Raw genomic sequence first — 14604 nt, forward strand, 5'->3', positions numbered from 1 at the left:
AAATCTTACACATGTAGTTGTCCTTTTTCAAGGCTTATTTTTATTTGTGGCCATTACTCTTCAGGTTTTGGAAATGCAGGTTAAGGATGTGGCTGAGGTCACCCAGATGCTATGCATTGTCAGTCAGTAGGTCTAACATTCATACACTATGACTCAGAGTCCAAACCATTAATATTACACTCTTTAAAGCCTCAATGCAATGAATCATAAGAAAATCACCACAGTGGAGATGTAATGTTGGGGATCGTAGCCATAGAGACCAAAGTCATTTGAAGTTGCAGATTTTAAGCCTCTGTATATCTACTAATGAGAGTGACCTGTTAACATAGTGGTGTGACGTGACTGAACTGAAACAGGCCTCAAGACCCCATTCAAAGTACTGCAGTGACTGCTAATGTTGTGATTGTAACTTGGAGGTTCTTAGTTTTCCAAAACCCTAATCAAGATACATGGAAGCTGAGTGTCACAGCGCTTGGGCTGCTGTGCTTGCAATCTTCAAATGTACCTCCTAACACCATTTGCTATCTCAGCCCAAGGAAAAAAAATGCAAAAGCAGAGTGGCGCAGTGGAAGCTTGCTGGGCCCATAACCCGGAGGTCGGTGGACCTGTAGTTGACTGGCAGCTGTCTTTGGTAGTGTGGCCGAGTGGTCGAAGGCGCTGGATTTAGGCTCCAGTGTCTGTGGAGGCGTGGATTCCAATCCCACCACTGCCATTGTGAATGCTCTATTTGGTGGCACTTTTACCATCAAAAGTACAAGTCTGATTTCAAGAAAGAGATCAAATGTTACCTTGAAGTTGATGGAAATCTTACACATGTAGTTGTCCTTTGGGGAGATAACCCAAGTGTACCTTCATTCTCTGCTAAGGTGCAAACATGAATCCCAGTTCGTTCTTTGTGCGCCTTGCAGTGGACATGTAATGTTGGGGATCGTAGCCATAGAGACCAAAGTCATTTGAAGTTGCAGGTTTTAAACCTCTGTATATCTACTAATGAGGGTGACCTGTTAACATAGTGGTGTAAAGTGATTAAATCCTGCCATTGTGAATGTTCTATTTGATGGCAGTTTCACCATCAAAAGTACAAGTCTGCTTTCTAGAAAAAAAAAACAAATGTTACCTTTAAGTTGATGGAACTTAGAGGAAATCTTACACATGTAGTTGTCCTTTTTCAAGGCTTATTTTTATTTGTGGCCATTACTCTTCAGGTTTTGGAAATGCAGGTTAAGGATGTGGCTGAGGTCACCCAGATGCTATGCATTGTCAGTCAGTAGGTCTAACATTCATACACTATGACTCAGAGTCCAAACCATTAATATTACACTCTTTAAAGCCTCAATGCAATGAATCATAAGAAAATCACCCCAGTGGAGATGTAATGTTGGGGATCGTAGCCATAGAGACCAAAGTCATTTGAAGTTGCAGGTTTTAAACCTCTGTATATCTACTAATGAGGGTGACCTGTTAAAATAGTGGTGTGACGTGACTGAACTGAAACCGGACTCAAGACGCCATTCAAGGTATTGCAGTGACTTCTAATGTTGTGATTGTAATTTGGAGGTTCCTAGTTTTCCAAAACCCTAATCAAGATACATGGAAGCTGAGTGTCACAGCGCTTGGGCTGCTGTGCTTGCAATCTTAAAATGTGTCTCCATAAACTCTTTGGTATCTCAGTCCTAGGAATCCCTGTGTAAAAGCAGAGTGGCGCAGCGGAAGCGTGCTGGGCCCATAACCCAGAGGTCGATGGATCGAAACCATCCTCTGCTAGACCTTCCTATTATAGACTACTGCTCGTGTGTACTTTTCCTTTGTTATCCTCTCTTCTGTAAAGATTTCATGGCTTTTGATGAAAAGCATAACAAATATATCTGGGTGTTCCATAGTGGGAAGACTACAACTGGTAATCATAAGTTTCCGAACATCCATCTTTTCTTGAGGGAAGCTTGCTCCTTCTTTCAGTACCTGACAATTTACTTTTAAGGACTCCTGTTCACATGAGGGTGAAACTTCTTTCTGGTCACTTAGCTCAATGAAGCCGTTTGTCCTTGCAAATATTGCTACTAAATGTTTCTATACAACAGGCTGAAAGTACTGCTTGTGTTATTATGCGTTAGAAAAGTTTCATCTATAAGGCTCTACTGACAGCTCTTGATTACGATCCTTCAGTTCAGTCATCTTTGAAAGCTGACGGTCCCCTGTAGTGGACTCAAAGCTGTCTTTGGTAGTGTGGTCGAAGGTGCTGTATTTCAGCTCCAGTCTCTGTGGAGCTGTGGGTTAAAATCCTGCCATTGTGAATGCTCTATTTGGTGGCAGTTTCACCATCAAAAGTGCAAGTCTGCTTTCAAGAAAAAGAACATGTAGTTGTCCTGTGCGGAGGTAACCCATATGTCAAGTGTACTTTCATTCTCTGCAAAGGATTCAAACATGAATCCAAGACCTTTCAGTGGACATGTAATGTTGGAGATACAAGCCATAGAGACCAAAGTCATTTGAAGTTGCAGGTTTTAAACCTCTGTATATATACTAATGAGGGTGACCTGTTAACATAGTGGTGTAAAGTGATTAAATCCTGCCATTGTGAATGCTCTATTTGGTGGCAGTTTCACCATCAAAAGTACAAGTCTGCTTTCAAGAAAAAGAACATGTAGTTGTCCTGTGCGGAGGTAACCCATATGTCAAGTGTACTTTCATTCTCTGCAAAGGATTCAAACATGAATCCAAGACCTTTCAGTGGAGATGTAATGTTGGGGATCGTAGCCATAGAGACCAAAGTCATTTGAAGTTGCAGGTTTTAAGCCTCTGTATATCTACTAATGAGAGTGACCTGTTAACATAGTGGTGTGACGTGACTGAACTGAAACAGGCCTCAAGACCCCATTCAAAGTACTGCAGTGACTGCTAATGTTGTGATTGTAACTTGGAGGTTCTTAGTTTTCCAAAACCCTAATCAAGATACATGGAAGCTGAGTGTCACAGCGCTTGGGCTGCTGTGCTTGCAATCTTCAAATGTACCTCCTAACACCATTTGCTATCTCAGCCCAAGGAAAAAAAAATGCAAAAGCAGAGTGGCGCAGTGGAAGCTTGCTGGGCCCATAACCCGGAGGTCGGTGGACCTGTAGTTCACTGGCAGCTGTCTTTGGTAGTGTGGCCGAGTGGTCGAAGGCGCTGGATTTAGACTCCAGTCTCTGTGGAGGCGTGGGTTCAAATCCCACCACTGCCATTGTGAATGCTCTATTTGGTGGCACTTTCACCATCAAAAGTACAAGTCTGATTTCAAGAAAGAGATCAAATGTTACCTTGAAGTTGATGGAAATCTTACACATGTAGTTGTCCTTTGGGGAGATAACCCAAGTGTACCTTCATTCTCTGCTAAGGTGCAAACATGAATCCCAGTTCGTTCTTTGTGCGCCTTGCAGTGGACATGTAATGTTGGGGATCGTAGCCATAGAGACCAAAGTCATTTGAAGTTGCAGGTTTTAAACCTCTGTATATCTACTAATGAGGGTGACCTGTTAACATAGTGGTGTAAAGTGATTAAATCCTGCCATTGTGAATGTTCTATTTGATGGCAGTTTCACCATCAAAAGTACAAGTCTGCTTTCTAGAAAAAAAAAACAAATGTTACCTTTAAGTTGATGGAACTTAGAGGAAATCTTACACATGTAGTTGTCCTTTTTCAAGGCTTATTTTTATTTGTGGCCATTACTCTTCAGGTTTTGGAAATGCAGGTTAAGGATGTGGCTGAGGTCACCCAGATGCTATGCATTGTCAGTCAGTAGGTCTAACATTTATACACTATGACTCAGAGTCCAAACCATTAATATTACACTCTTTAATACCTCAATGCAATGAATGATAAGAAAATCACCACAGTGGAGATGTAATGTTGGGGATCGTAGCCATAGAGACCAAAGTCATTTGAAGTTGCAGATTTTAAGCCTCTGTATATGTACTAATGAGAGTGACCTGTTAACATAGTGGTGTGACGTGACTGAACTGAAACAGGCCTCAAGACCCCATTCAAAGTACTGCAGTGACTGCTAATGTTGTGATTGTAACTTGGAGGTTCTTAGTTTTCCAAAACCCTAATCAAGATACATGGAAGCTGAGTGTCACAGCGCTTGGGCTGCTGTGCTTGCAATCTTCAAATGTGCCTCCTAACACCATTTGCTATCTCAGCCCAAGGAAAAAAAAATGCAAAAGCAGAGTGGCGCAGTGGAAGCTTGCTGGGCCCATAACCCGGAGGTCGGTGGACCTGTAGTTGACTGGCAGCTGTCTTTGGTAGTGTGGCCGAGTGGTCGAAGGCGCTGGATTTAGGCTCCAGTGTCTGTGGAGGCGTGGATTCCAATCCCACCACTGCCATTGTGAATGCTCTATTTGGTGGCACTTTTACCATCAAAAGTACAAGTCTGATTTCAAGAAAGAGATCAAATGTTACCTTGAAGTTGATGGAAATCTTACACATGTAGTTGTCCTTTGGGGAGATAACCCAAGTGTACCTTCATTCTCTGCTAAGGTGCAAACATGAATCCCAGTTCGTTCTTTGTGCGCCTTGCAGTGGACATGTAATGTTGGGGATCGTAGCCATAGAGACCAAAGTCATTTGAAGTTGCAGGTTTTAAGCCTCTGTATATCTACTAATGAGGGTGACCTGTTAACATAGTGGTGTAAAGTGATTAAATCCTGCCATTGTGAATGTTCTATTTGATGGCAGTTTCACCATCAAAAGTACAAGTCTGCTTTCTAGAAAAAAAAAACAAATGTTACCTTTAAGTTGATGGAACTTAGAGGAAATCTTACACATGTAGTTGTCCTTTTTCAAGGCTTATTTTTATTTGTGGCCATTACTCTTCAGGTTTTGGAAATGCAGGTTAAGGATGTGGCTGAGGTCACCCAGATGCTATGCATTGTCAGTCAGTAGGTCTAACATTCATACACTATGACTCAGAGTCCAAACCATTAATATTACACTCTTTAATACCTCAATGCAATGAATGATAAGAAAATCACCACAGTGGAGATGTAATGTTGGGGATCGTAGCCATAGAGACCAAAGTCATTTGAAGTTGCAGATTTTAAGCCTCTGTATATGTACTAATGAGAGTGACCTGTTAACATAGTGGTGTGACGTGACTGAACTGAAACAGGCCTCAAGACCCCATTCAAAGTACTGCAGTGACTGCTAATGTTGTGATTGTAACTTGGAGGTTCTTAGTTTTCCAAAACCCTAATCAAGATACATGGAAGCTGAGTGTCACAGCGCTTGGGCTGCTGTGCTTGCAATCTTCAAATGTACCTCCTAACACCATTTGCTATCTCAGCCCAAGGAAAAAAAATGCAAAAGCAGAGTGGCGCAGTGGAAGCTTGCTGGGCCCATAACCCGGAGGTCGGTGGACCTGTAGTTGACTGGCAGCTGTCTTTGGTAGTGTGGCCGAGTGGTCGAAGGCGCTGGATTTAGGCTCCAGTGTCTGTGGAGGCGTGGATTCCAATCCCACCACTGCCATTGTGAATGCTCTATTTGGTGGCACTTTTACCATCAAAAGTACAAGTCTGATTTCAAGAAAGAGATCAAATGTTACCTTGAAGTTGATGGAAATCTTACACATGTAGTTGTCCTTTGGGGAGATAACCCAAGTGTACCTTCATTCTCTGCTAAGGTGCAAACATGAATCCCAGTTCGTTCTTTGTGCGCCTTGCAGTGGACATGTAATGTTGGGGATCGTAGCCATAGAGACCAAAGTCATTTGAAGTTGCAGGTTTTAAACCTCTGTATATCTACTAATGAGGGTGACCTGTTAACATAGTGGTGTAAAGTGATTAAATCCTGCCATTGTGAATGTTCTATTTGATGGCAGTTTCACCATCAAAAGTACAAGTCTGCTTTCTAGAAAAAAAAAACAAATGTTACCTTTAAGTTGATGGAACTTAGAGGAAATCTTACACATGTAGTTGTCCTTTTTCAAGGCTTATTTTTATTTGTGGCCATTACTCTTCAGGTTTTGGAAATGCAGGTTAAGGATGTGGCTGAGGTCACCCAGATGCTATGCATTGTCAGTCAGTAGGTCTAACATTCATACACTATGACTCAGAGTCCAAACCATTAATATTACACTCTTTAATCCCTCAATGCAATGAATAATAAGAAAATCACCACAGTGGAGATGTAATGTTGGGGATCGTAGCCATAGAGACCAAAGTCATTTAAATTTGCAGGTTTTAAGCCTCTGTATATCTACTAATGAGAGTGACCTGTTAACATAGTGGTGTGACGTGACTGAACTGAAACAGGCCTCAAGACCCCATTCAAAGTACTGCAGTGACTGCTAATGTTGTGATTGTAACTTGGAGGTTCTTAGTTTTCCAAAACCCTAATCAAGATACATGGAAGCTGAGTGCCACAGCGCTTGGGCTGCTGTGCTTGCAATCTTCAAATGTACCTCCTAACACCATTTGCTATTTCAGCCCAAGGAAAAAAAAATGCAAAAGCAGAGTGGCGCAGTGGAAGCTTGCTGGGCCCATAACCCGGGGGTCGGTGGACCTGTAGTTGACTGGCAGCTGTCTTTGGTAGTGTGGCCGAGTGGTCGAAGGCGCTGGATTTAGGCTCCAGTCTCTGTGGAGGCGTGGGTTCAAATCCCACCACTGCCATTGTGAATGCTCTATTTGGTGGCACTTTCACCATCAAAAGTACAAGTCTGATTTCAAGAAAGAGATCAAATGTTACCTTGAAGTTGATGGAAATCTTACACATGTAGTTGTCCTTTGGGGAGATAACCCAAGTGTACCTTCATTCTCTGCTAAGGTGCAAACATGAATCCCAGTTCGTTCTTTGTGCGCCTTGCAGTGGACATGTAATGTTGGGGATCGTAGCCATAGAGACCAAAGTCATTTAAATTTGCAGGTTTTAAGCCTCTGTATATCTACTAATGAGAGTGACCTGTTAACATAGTGGTGTAAAGTGATTAAATCCTGCCATTGTGAATGCTCTATTTGGTGGCAGTTTCACCATCAAAAGTACAAGTCTGCTTTCAAGAAAAAAAAACAAATGTTACCTTGAAGTTGATGGAACTCTGAAGAAATCTTACAGATGTAGTTGTCCTTTGGAGAGGTAACCCATATATCAAGTGTACCTTCATTCTCTGCTAAGGTGCAAACATGAATCCCAGTTTATTCTTTGTGCACCTTGCAGTGGACATGTAATGTTGGGGATCGTAGCCATAGAGACCAAAGTCATTTGAAGTTGCAGATTTTAAGCCTCTGTATATGTACTAATGAGAGTGACCTGTTAACATAGTGGTGTGACGTGACTGAACTGAAACAGGCCTCAAGACCCCATTCAAAGTACTGCAGTGACTGCTAATGTTGTGATTGTAACTTGGAGGTTCTTAGTTTTCCAAAACCCTAATCAAGATACATGGAAGCTGAGTGTCACAGCGCTTGGGCTGCTGTGCTTGCAATCTTCAAATGTACCTCCTAACACCATTTGCTATCTCAGCCCAAGGAAAAAAAAATGCAAAAGCAGAGTGGCGCAGTGGAAGCTTGCTGGGCCCATAACCCGGAGGTCGGTGGACCTGTAGTTGACTGGCAGCTGTCTTTGGTAGTGTGGCCGAGTGGTCGAAGGCGCTGGATTTAGGCTCCAGTCTCTGTGGAGGCGTGGGTTCAAATCCCACCACTGCCATTGTGAATGTTCTCTTTGGTGGCACTTTCACCATCAAAAGTACAAGTCTGATTTCAAGAAAGAGATCAAATGTTACCTTGAAGTTGATGGAAATCTTACACATGTAGTTGTCCTTTGGGGAGATAACCCAAGTGTACCTTCATTCTCTGCTAAGGTGCAAACATGAATCCCAGTTCGTTCTTTGTGCGCCTTGCAGTGGACATGTAATGTTGGGGATCGTAGCCATAGAGACCAAAGTCATTTGAAGTTGCAGGTTTTAAACCTCTGTATATCTACTAATGAGGGTGACCTGTTAACATAGTGGTGTAAAGTGATTAAATCCTGCCATTGTGAATGTTCTATTTGATGGCAGTTTCACCATCAAAAGTACAAGTCTGCTTTCTAGAAAAAAAAAACAAATGTTACCTTTAAGTTGATGGAACTTAGAGGAAATCTTACACATGTAGTTGTCCTTTTTCAAGGCTTATTTTTATTTGTGGCCATTACTCTTCAGGTTTTGGAAATGCAGGTTAAGGATGTGGCTGAGGTCACCCAGATGCTATGCATTGTCAGTCAGTAGGTCTAACATTCATACACTATGACTCAGAGTCCAAACCATTAATATTACACTCTTTAAAGCCTCAATGCAATGAATCATAAGAAAATCACCACAGTGGAGATGTAATGTTGGGGATCGTAGCCATAGAGACCAAAGTCATTTGAAGTTGCAGATTTTAAGCCTCTGTATATCTACTAATGAGAGTGACCTGTTAACATAGTGGTGTGACGTGACTGAACTGAAACAGGCCTCAAGACCCCATTCAAAGTACTGCAGTGACTGCTAATGTTGTGATTGTAACTTGGAGGTTCTTAGTTTTCCAAAACCCTAATCAAGATACATGGAAGCTGAGTGTCACAGCGCTTGGGCTGCTGTGCTTGCAATCTTCAAATGTACCTCCTAACACCATTTGCTATCTCAGCCCAAGGAAAAAAAATGCAAAAGCAGAGTGGCGCAGTGGAAGCTTGCTGGGCCCATAACCCGGAGGTCGGTGGACCTGTAGTTGACTGGCAGCTGTCTTTGGTAGTGTGGCCGAGTGGTCGAAGGCGCTGGATTTAGGCTCCAGTGTCTGTGGAGGCGTGGATTCCAATCCCACCACTGCCATTGTGAATGCTCTATTTGGTGGCACTTTTACCATCAAAAGTACAAGTCTGATTTCAAGAAAGAGATCAAATGTTACCTTGAAGTTGATGGAAATCTTACACATGTAGTTGTCCTTTGGGGAGATAACCCAAGTGTACCTTCATTCTCTGCTAAGGTGCAAACATGAATCCCAGTTCGTTCTTTGTGCGCCTTGCAGTGGACATGTAATGTTGGGGATCGTAGCCATAGAGACCAAAGTCATTTGAAGTTGCAGGTTTTAAACCTCTGTATATCTACTAATGAGGGTGACCTGTTAACATAGTGGTGTAAAGTGATTAAATCCTGCCATTGTGAATGTTCTATTTGATGGCAGTTTCACCATCAAAAGTACAAGTCTGCTTTCTAGAAAAAAAAAACAAATGTTACCTTTAAGTTGATGGAACTTAGAGGAAATCTTACACATGTAGTTGTCCTTTTTCAAGGCTTATTTTTATTTGTGGCCATTACTCTTCAGGTTTTGGAAATGCAGGTTAAGGATGTGGCTGAGGTCACCCAGATGCTATGCATTGTCAGTCAGTAGGTCTAACATTCATACACTATGACTCAGAGTCCAAACCATTAATATTACACTCTTTAAAGCCTCAATGCAATGAATCATAAGAAAATCACCCCAGTGGAGATGTAATGTTGGGGATCGTAGCCATAGAGACCAAAGTCATTTGAAGTTGCAGGTTTTAAACCTCTGTATATCTACTAATGAGGGTGACCTGTTAACATAGTGGTGTAAAGTGATTAAATCCTGCCATTGTGAATGTTCTATTTGATGGCAGTTTCACCATCAAAAGTACAAGTCTGCTTTCTAGAAAAAAAAAACAAATGTTACCTTTAAGTTGATGGAACTTAGAGGAAATCTTACACATGTAGTTGTCCTTTTTCAAGGCTTATTTTTATTTGTGGCCATTACTCTTCAGGTTTTGGAAATGCAGGTTAAGGATGTGGCTGAGGTCACCCAGATGCTATGCATTGTCAGTCAGTAGGTCTAACATTCATACACTATGACTCAGAGTCCAAACCATTAATATTACACTCTTTAAAGCCTCAATGCAATGAATCATAAGAAAATCACCACAGTGGAGATGTAATGTTGGGGATCGTAGCCATAGAGACCAAAGTCATTTGAAGTTGCAGATTTTAAGCCTCTGTATATCTACTAATGAGAGTGACCTGTTAACATAGTGGTGTGACGTGACTGAACTGAAACAGGCCTCAAGACCCCATTCAAAGTACTGCAGTGACTGCTAATGTTGTGATTGTAACTTGGAGGTTCTTAGTTTTCCAAAACCCTAATCAAGATACATGGAAGCTGAGTGTCACAGCGCTTGGGCTGCTGTGCTTGCAATCTTCAAATGTACCTCCTAACACCATTTGCTATCTCAGCCCAAGGAAAAAAAATGCAAAAGCAGAGTGGCGCAGTGGAAGCTTGCTGGGCCCATAACCCGGAGGTCGGTGGACCTGTAGTTGACTGGCAGCTGTCTTTGGTAGTGTGGCCGAGTGGTCGAAGGCGCTGGATTTAGGCTCCAGTGTCTGTGGAGGCGTGGATTCCAATCCCACCACTGCCATTGTGAATGCTCTATTTGGTGGCACTTTTACCATCAAAAGTACAAGTCTGATTTCAAGAAAGAGATCAAATGTTACCTTGAAGTTGATGGAAATCTTACACATGTAGTTGTCCTTTGGGGAGATAACCCAAGTGTACCTTCATTCTCTGCTAAGGTGCAAACATGAATCCCAGTTCGTTCTTTGTGCGCCTTGCAGTGGACATGTAATGTTGGGGATCGTAGCCATAGAGACCAAAGTCATTTGAAGTTGCAGGTTTTAAACCTCTGTATATCTACTAATGAGGGTGACCTGTTAACATAGTGGTGTAAAGTGATTAAATCCTGCCATTGTGAATGTTCTATTTGATGGCAGTTTCACCATCAAAAGTACAAGTCTGCTTTCTAGAAAAAAAAAACAAATGTTACCTTTAAGTTGATGGAACTTAGAGGAAATCTTACACATGTAGTTGTCCTTTTTCAAGGCTTATTTTTATTTGTGGCCATTACTCTTCAGGTTTTGGAAATGCAGGTTAAGGATGTGGCTGAGGTCACCCAGATGCTATGCATTGTCAGTCAGTAGGTCTAACATTCATACACTATGACTCAGAGTCCAAACCATTAATATTACACTCTTTAAAGCCTCAATGCAATGAATCATAAGAAAATCACCCCAGTGGAGATGTAATGTTGGGGATCGTAGCCATAGAGACCAAAGTCATTTGAAGTTGCAGGTTTTAAACCTCTGTATATCTACTAATGAGGGTGACCTGTTAAAATAGTGGTGTGACGTGACTGAACTGAAACCGGACTCAAGACGCCATTCAAGGTATTGCAGTGACTTCTAATGTTGTGATTGTAATTTGGAGGTTCCTAGTTTTCCAAAACCCTAATCAAGATACATGGAAGCTGAGTGTCACAGCGCTTGGGCTGCTGTGCTTGCAATCTTAAAATGTGTCTCCATAAACTCTTTGGTATCTCAGTCCTAGGAATCCCTGTGTAAAAGCAGAGTGGCGCAGCGGAAGCGTGCTGGGCCCATAACCCAGAGGTCGATGGATCGAAACCATCCTCTGCTAGACCTTCCTATTATAGACTACTGCTCGTGTGTACTTTTCCTTTGTTATCCTCTCTTCTGTAAAGATTTCATGGCTTTTGATGAAAAGCATAACAAATATATCTGGGTGTTCCATAGTGGGAAGACTACAACTGGTAATCATAAGTTTCCGAACATCCATCTTTTCTTGAGGGAAGCTTGCTCCTTCTTTCAGTACCTGACAATTTACTTTTAAGGACTCCTGTTCACATGAGGGTGAAACTTCTTTCTGGTCACTTAGCTCAATGAAGCCGTTTGTCCTTGCAAATATTGCTACTAAATGTTTCTATACAACAGGCTGAAAGTACTGCTTGTGTTATTATGCGTTAGAAAAGTTTCATCTATAAGGCTCTACTGACAGCTCTTGATTACGATCCTTCAGTTCAGTCATCTTTGAAAGCTGACGGTCCCCTGTAGTGGACTCAAAGCTGTCTTTGGTAGTGTGGTCGAAGGTGCTGTATTTCAGCTCCAGTCTCTGTGGAGCTGTGGGTTAAAATCCTGCCATTGTGAATGCTCTATTTGGTGGCAGTTTCACCATCAAAAGTGCAAGTCTGCTTTCAAGAAAAAGAACATGTAGTTGTCCTGTGCGGAGGTAACCCATATGTCAAGTGTACTTTCATTCTCTGCAAAGGATTCAAACATGAATCCAAGACCTTTCAGTGGACATGTAATGTTGGAGATACAAGCCATAGAGACCAAAGTCATTTGAAGTTGCAGGTTTTAAACCTCTGTATATATACTAATGAGGGTGACCTGTTAACATAGTGGTGTAAAGTGATTAAATCCTGCCATTGTGAATGCTCTATTTGGTGGCAGTTTCACCATCAAAAGTACAAGTCTGCTTTCAAGAAAAAGAACATGTAGTTGTCCTGTGCGGAGGTAACCCATATGTCAAGTGTACTTTCATTCTCTGCAAAGGATTCAAACATGAATCCAAGACCTTTCAGTGGAGATGTAATGTTGGGGATCGTAGCCATAGAGACCAAAGTCATTTGAAGTTGCAGGTTTTAAGCCTCTGTATATCTACTAATGAGAGTGACCTGTTAACATAGTGGTGTGACGTGACTGAACTGAAACAGGCCTCAAGACCCCATTCAAAGTACTGCAGTGACTGCTAATGTTGTGATTGTAACTTGGAGGTTCTTAGTTTTCCAAAACCCTAATCAAGATACATGGAAGCTGAGTGTCACAGCGCTTGGGCTGCTGTGCTTGCAATCTTCAAATGTACCTCCTAACACCATTTGCTATCTCAGCCCAAGGAAAAAAAAATGCAAAAGCAGAGTGGCGCAGTGGAAGCTTGCTGGGCCCATAACCCGGAGGTCGGTGGACCTGTAGTTCACTGGCAGCTGTCTTTGGTAGTGTGGCCGAGTGGTCGAAGGCGCTGGATTTAGACTCCAGTCTCTGTGGAGGCGTGGGTTCAAATCCCACCACTGCCATTGTGAATGCTCTATTTGGTGGCACTTTCACCATCAAAAGTACAAGTCTGATTTCAAGAAAGAGATCAAATGTTACCTTGAAGTTGATGGAAATCTTACACATGTAGTTGTCCTTTGGGGAGATAACCCAAGTGTACCTTCATTCTCTGCTAAGGTGCAAACATGAATCCCAGTTCGTTCTTTGTGCGCCTTGCAGTGGACATGTAATGTTGGGGATCGTAGCCATAGAGACCAAAGTCATTTGAAGTTGCAGGTTTTAAACCTCTGTATATCTACTAATGAGGGTGACCTGTTAACATAGTGGTGTAAAGTGATTAAATCCTGCCATTGTGAATGTTCTATTTGATGGCAGTTTCACCATCAAAAGTACAAGTCTGCTTTCTAGAAAAAAAAAACAAATGTTACCTTTAAGTTGATGGAACTTAGAGGAAATCTTACACATGTAGTTGTCCTTTTTCAAGGCTTATTTTTATTTGTGGCCATTACTCTTCAGGTTTTGGAAATGCAGGTTAAGGATGTGGCTGAGGTCACCCAGATGCTATGCATTGTCAGTCAGTAGGTCTAACATTTATACACTATGACTCAGAGTCCAAACCATTAATATTACACTCTTTAATACCTCAATGCAATGAATGATAAGAAAATCACCACAGTGGAGATGTAATGTTGGGGATCGTAGCCATAGAGACCAAAGTCATTTGAAGTTGCAGATTTTAAGCCTCTGTATATGTACTAATGAGAGTGACCTGTTAACATAGTGGTGTGACGTGACTGAACTGAAACAGGCCTCAAGACCCCATTCAAAGTACTGCAGTGACTGCTAATGTTGTGATTGTAACTTGGAGGTTCTTAGTTTTCCAAAACCCTAATCAAGATACATGGAAGCTGAGTGTCACAGCGCTTGGGCTGCTGTGCTTGCAATCTTCAAATGTGCCTCCTAACACCATTTGCTATCTCAGCCCAAGGAAAAAAAAATGCAAAAGCAGAGTGGCGCAGTGGAAGCTTGCTGGGCCCATAACCCGGAGGTCGGTGGACCTGTAGTTGACTGGCAGCTGTCTTTGGTAGTGTGGCCGAGTGGTCGAAGGCGCTGGATTTAGGCTCCAGTGTCTGTGGAGGCGTGGATTCCAATCCCACCACTGCCATTGTGAATGCTCTATTTGGTGGCACTTTTACCATCAAAAGTACAAGTCTGATTTCAAGAAAGAGATCAAATGTTACCTTGAAGTTGATGGAAATCTTACACATGTAGTTGTCCTTTGGGGAGATAACCCAAGTGTACCTTCATTCTCTGCTAAGGTGCAAACATGAATCCCAGTTCGTTCTTTGTGCGCCTTGCAGTGGACATGTAATGTTGGGGATCGTAGCCATAGAGACCAAAGTCATTTGAAGTTGCAGGTTTTAAGCCTCTGTATATCTACTAATGAGGGTGACCTGTTAACATAGTGGTGTAAAGTGATTAAATCCTGCCATTGTGAATGTTCTATTTGATGGCAGTTTCACCATCAAAAGTACAAGTCTGCTTTCTAGAAAAAAAAAACAAATGTTACCTTTAAGTTGATGGAACTTAGAGGAAATCTTACACATGTAGTTGTCCTTTTTCAAGGCTTATTTTTATTTGTGGCCATTACTCTTCAGGTTTTGGAAATGCAGGTTAAGGATGTGGCTGAGGTCACCCAGATGCTATGCAT

At 42.0% G+C, this 14604-nt stretch overlaps 12 non-coding genes across 12 annotated transcripts; all 12 read left to right on the forward strand.

The window, feature by feature from the left end:
• The first annotated feature begins 630 nt into the window (after window positions 1–630).
• Window positions 631–712, forward strand: trnal-uag (transfer RNA leucine (anticodon UAG)). The gene has a single exon. It is a non-coding gene; the product is annotated as a tRNA-Leu (tRNA).
• A 980-nt stretch (window positions 713–1692) lies between these two features.
• trnam-cau (transfer RNA methionine (anticodon CAU)) lies at window positions 1693–1764 on the forward strand. The gene has a single exon. It is a non-coding gene; the product is annotated as a tRNA-Met (tRNA).
• A 1371-nt stretch (window positions 1765–3135) lies between these two features.
• On the forward strand, window positions 3136–3217 carry trnal-uag (transfer RNA leucine (anticodon UAG)). The gene has a single exon. It is a non-coding gene; the product is annotated as a tRNA-Leu (tRNA).
• A 1060-nt stretch (window positions 3218–4277) lies between these two features.
• trnal-uag (transfer RNA leucine (anticodon UAG)) lies at window positions 4278–4359 on the forward strand. Its single transcript has one exon. It is a non-coding gene; the product is annotated as a tRNA-Leu (tRNA).
• Window positions 4360–5418: 1059 nt separating this feature from the next.
• Window positions 5419–5500, forward strand: trnal-uag (transfer RNA leucine (anticodon UAG)). Its single transcript has one exon. It is a non-coding gene; the product is annotated as a tRNA-Leu (tRNA).
• A 1060-nt stretch (window positions 5501–6560) lies between these two features.
• trnal-uag (transfer RNA leucine (anticodon UAG)) lies at window positions 6561–6642 on the forward strand. The gene has a single exon. It is a non-coding gene; the product is annotated as a tRNA-Leu (tRNA).
• Window positions 6643–7590: 948 nt separating this feature from the next.
• Window positions 7591–7672, forward strand: trnal-uag (transfer RNA leucine (anticodon UAG)). The gene has a single exon. It is a non-coding gene; the product is annotated as a tRNA-Leu (tRNA).
• Window positions 7673–8731: 1059 nt separating this feature from the next.
• trnal-uag (transfer RNA leucine (anticodon UAG)) lies at window positions 8732–8813 on the forward strand. Its single transcript has one exon. It is a non-coding gene; the product is annotated as a tRNA-Leu (tRNA).
• Window positions 8814–10329: 1516 nt separating this feature from the next.
• trnal-uag (transfer RNA leucine (anticodon UAG)) lies at window positions 10330–10411 on the forward strand. Its single transcript has one exon. It is a non-coding gene; the product is annotated as a tRNA-Leu (tRNA).
• A 980-nt stretch (window positions 10412–11391) lies between these two features.
• trnam-cau (transfer RNA methionine (anticodon CAU)) lies at window positions 11392–11463 on the forward strand. Its single transcript has one exon. It is a non-coding gene; the product is annotated as a tRNA-Met (tRNA).
• A 1371-nt stretch (window positions 11464–12834) lies between these two features.
• On the forward strand, window positions 12835–12916 carry trnal-uag (transfer RNA leucine (anticodon UAG)). Its single transcript has one exon. It is a non-coding gene; the product is annotated as a tRNA-Leu (tRNA).
• Window positions 12917–13976: 1060 nt separating this feature from the next.
• trnal-uag (transfer RNA leucine (anticodon UAG)) lies at window positions 13977–14058 on the forward strand. Its single transcript has one exon. It is a non-coding gene; the product is annotated as a tRNA-Leu (tRNA).
• Window positions 14059–14604: the final 546 nt, after the last annotated feature.

The sequence above is a fragment of the Leuresthes tenuis genome, unplaced genomic scaffold (assembly GCF_036924035.1).
Source record: "Leuresthes tenuis unplaced genomic scaffold, fLeuTen1.0.hap1 SCAF_11, whole genome shotgun sequence".
Lineage (NCBI taxonomy): Eukaryota > Metazoa > Chordata > Actinopteri > Atheriniformes > Atherinopsidae > Leuresthes > Leuresthes tenuis.